The sequence below is a fragment of the Rhinopithecus bieti genome, unplaced genomic scaffold (genome assembly GCF_001698545.2).
Source record: "Rhinopithecus bieti isolate Rb0 unplaced genomic scaffold, ASM169854v2 scaffold_5882, whole genome shotgun sequence".
NCBI lineage: Eukaryota > Metazoa > Chordata > Mammalia > Primates > Cercopithecidae > Rhinopithecus > Rhinopithecus bieti.
Window position 1 is genome coordinate 184,714 of NW_016805188.1, and position 3,698 is coordinate 188,411.

General features: G+C 46.7%; 1 pseudogene; it reads left to right on the plus strand.

The window, feature by feature from the left end:
* Positions 1–1,032: 1,032 nt before the first annotated feature.
* LOC108529306 (E3 ubiquitin-protein ligase TRIM68 pseudogene) lies at positions 1,033–2,516 on the plus strand (annotated as a pseudogene).
* The last annotated feature ends 1,182 nt before the right edge of the window (positions 2,517–3,698 follow it).

Sequence of the window (3,698 nt, forward strand, 5' to 3'; positions counted from 1 at the left end):
ACCAATAACTCAATCCTAACTAAAGCTTTGATTCTTCAACGACTCACTATATTTTCATGAACAAGTTAAATGCCCCAGTAAATTCCATGTATTGAGTTTAAGTGAGCATGTAAATATTAGGAACATTTAAAATCTACTTCCAGTCACAAAAGGGCAGAGTCTTGATATCTTTGAGAACAGAAAAAAGGAAGCCATAGATTCTTCCAATCACCTAAAGAAAAACAATTAACAAGGAAATGATGGCAGAGGATAAAATGCGCTACATTAATCTCAAAGTGAGGTGGTTCAGCTTGCCACCTCTTCTCAGTCGCCATCTCTTTAAATGTGGAATATGATCCTTGGAAAGAACATCTGACCACCTTATTAACACTTTCTAATTCTACAATGAAGGCAGGGCATATAGATAGCTATATTGAACACATTGATCAAAAACATTTTTTTCAAAGGGAAAAAAATACATTTAACAAGAAATTCAACAAATGACACACTAGGGAAAACAAGGCTTTTTCCAAAGATATTTTACAGAAACAAATGTAATCTTACGTATAGTTTGTAAAATTATCTTAAAATTATGCTGAATAAATGTCCCAAATTATTGTTAACTTATTTTTATTCAAATATGTTTACTCTTTAAATGAAACACAGAGATTTTAATTACTTTTACAATCAAAATTATTTTTGTAGGCCTTTATTAACTCATGAAAATTCACTTGCTATAAATGGAGCCTTAATATAAAGTGAGTTTTGGTTCTTTTGTACAATTTTTAAAACGATTTCTCCAATAGAATTAGGTGAAATTGGAGGGATATGGGCCCTGCACTGCTGGGCTTTGGGCTCTGGGCCTCCAGCGCTCTCTGGCCCAAAGTGCTACTGCCGGAGCGGCCGCCTCTGACGCTGGGCCACTGGAGGCTGCGGAACCCGGCTTCTTCACTTTGAGTTTCCACCGCCAAGGGCCAGTCCGGGCCCAGGAGGGAGCTTTTACTACTTCTCCCTGGTTTCATTCATGTTCTGAGGAGGGTGTGAGAAGGAGCCATGGATCCCACAGCGCTGGTGGAAGCCATTGTGGAAGAAGCGGCCTGTCCCATCTGTATGACCTTCCTGAGGGAGCCCGTGAGCATTGACTGTGGCCACAGCTTCTGCCACAGCTGTCTCTCCGGACTCTGGGAGATCCCAGGAGAATCCCAGAACTGGGGTTATACCTGTCCCCTCTGTCGAGCTCCTGTCCAGCCAAGGAACCTACGGCCTAATTGGCAGCTGGCTAATGTTGTAGAAAAAGTCCATCTGCTAAGGCTACATCCAGGAATGGGGCCGAAGGGTGATCTGTGTGAGCGCCATGGGGAAAAACTGAAGATGTTCTGCAAAGAGGATTTCCTGATAATGTGTGAAGCCTGCAGCCGGTCCCCATAGCATGAGGGCCACAGTGTTTTGCCAATGGAGGATGTTGCCTGGGAGTACAAGTGGGAACTTCATGAGGCCCTCGAACATCTGAAGAAAGAGCGAGAAGAGGCCTGGAAGCTGGAAGTTGGTGAAAGGAAACGAACTGCTACCTGGAAGATACAGGTGGAAACCCGATAACAGAGTATTGTATGGGAGTTTGAGAAATACCAGCGATTGCTAGAGAAAAAGCAGCCACCACATCCGCAGCTGGAGGCAGAGGTAGCAGCAGCTCTGGCCAAGCCTACAACGGGAGGTGGCGGAGACCATGCAGAAACTGGAGTTGAACCATAGTGAGCTCATCCAGCAGAGCCGGGTCCTGGGGAGGATGATTGCAGAGTTGAAAGAGCGGTCGCAGAGGCCTGTCCGCTGGATGTTGCAGGATATTCAGGAAGTGCTAAACAGGAGCAAATCTTGGAGCTTGCAGCAGCCAGAACCAATCTCCCTGGAGTTGAAGACAGATTGCCATGTGCTGGGGCTAAGAGAGATCCTGAAGACCTATGCAGTTGACGTGCGCCTGGATCCAGATACTGCTTACTCCCATCTCATCGTGTCTGAGGACAGAAAACGTGTGCACTATGGAGACACCAACGAGAAACATCCAGACAATCCTGAGAGATTTTACCGCTGTAATATTGTCCTGGGAAGCCAGTGCATCTCCTCAGGCCGACACTACTGTGAGGTGGAGGTGGGAGACAGGTCTGAGTGGGGCCTGGGAGTATGTAAGCAAAATGTAGACTGGAAGGAGGTGGTCTACTTATGCCCCCACTATGGATTCTGGGTGATAAGGCTGAGGAAGGGAAATGAGTACCGAGCAGGTACCGATGAGTACCCCCTCCTGTCTTTGTCAGTCTCTCCTCGCCGGGTGGGAATTTTCTTGGATTATGAGGCCCATGACATTTCCTTCTACAGTGTGACTGACTATGGCTCCCACATCTTCACTTTCCCCCGCTATCCCTTCCCTGGGCGCCTCCTGCCCTATTTTAGTCCTTGCTACAACATTGGACCCAACAACACTGCTCCTCTGGCCATCTGCTCCCTGGATGGGGAGGACTAAGAGAGCTACCATCCTAACCAGAGAGGATGGAATTGGGCCTGTCCCCCATGGGGCTTGGAGGACCCAGCCACTGACAGGTATCCCCTGAAACTGACCTGAAATTAGAATCCAAGGATTCCTCTGTCTGATCCTTTGGTCATTGTTACGGCTATGTCTGTCATGAAACCACTCATTTTAAAAAGCAGAGGCCCAGTCAAATGAGCACTGCACCCCCATGAGGGAAGCGTGACAGGGCTAGTGGTGAGGATCAGAGCAGTTCTAAGGTGACTTGTTGGGGTAAGCATCAGGACTTTCCGGTGCATGGAGTAGCCAACCCCCCTCTTTGCTGATTCCTGTCCGGTGTCACAGTTAAGTCAGTGAGGATGATGAAGTAGACACAATCTTCAGGACACCATTAGATAGGCTTTCCCAATAGGCCAAAAAATGCTGCCCATACCCAGAGCTGGTTGTTGTGCTGAGGCCAGTCAGAGGATGCTTCCCATGAGGTTTGCTACAACTAAGCAACCTTTATGTGACCCTCACTCTCTGACCACCTGGCAAGAGAAATTCAGTGCAGCAGGGGGACACAGAACTGCCCAAGCCACCCCACTGCCATTCCCTCTCTGAGCACAAGCTGGGCAAATCACTGTCCCTTGGACTCCCAGGAGACCAGTGTCCTAGTCCTGCTTTTTTTCTCTAAGTGGCAGGATCAGAAAACCTGTGAGCCTTAGTTTGTATTTTCACTTTATGAATGAGGAAACTGAAATGGCCTTAATGGAACAAGTTATTTCTTTTTTCTTTTCTTTCTTTTCTTTTCTTTTTTTTTTTTTTTGAGATAGAGTCTCGCTCTGTCACCCAGGCTAGAGTGCAGTGGCACAATCTCGGCTCACTGCCAGCTCCGCCTCCTAGGTTCACACCATTCTCCTGCCTCAGCCTCCCAAGTAGCTGGGACTACAGGCACCTGCCACCATGCCCGGCTCATTTTTTTGTATTTTTAGTAGAGATGAGGTTTCACCATGTTAGCCAGGATGATCTCGATCTCCTGACCTCGTGTGCCACCATGCCCGGCAAGTTATTTCTTACAAAGCTGCTGAAGATAAGATTATAAAATTATAAAGCATTTTCACACGCAAATGAAACAAGGTTGACAAATTCACTTCACAGGTCACATGCCTATACATCTTTATTATATTTGGGTCTGAAACTTCTCACATGTTTGGAAGGTTTT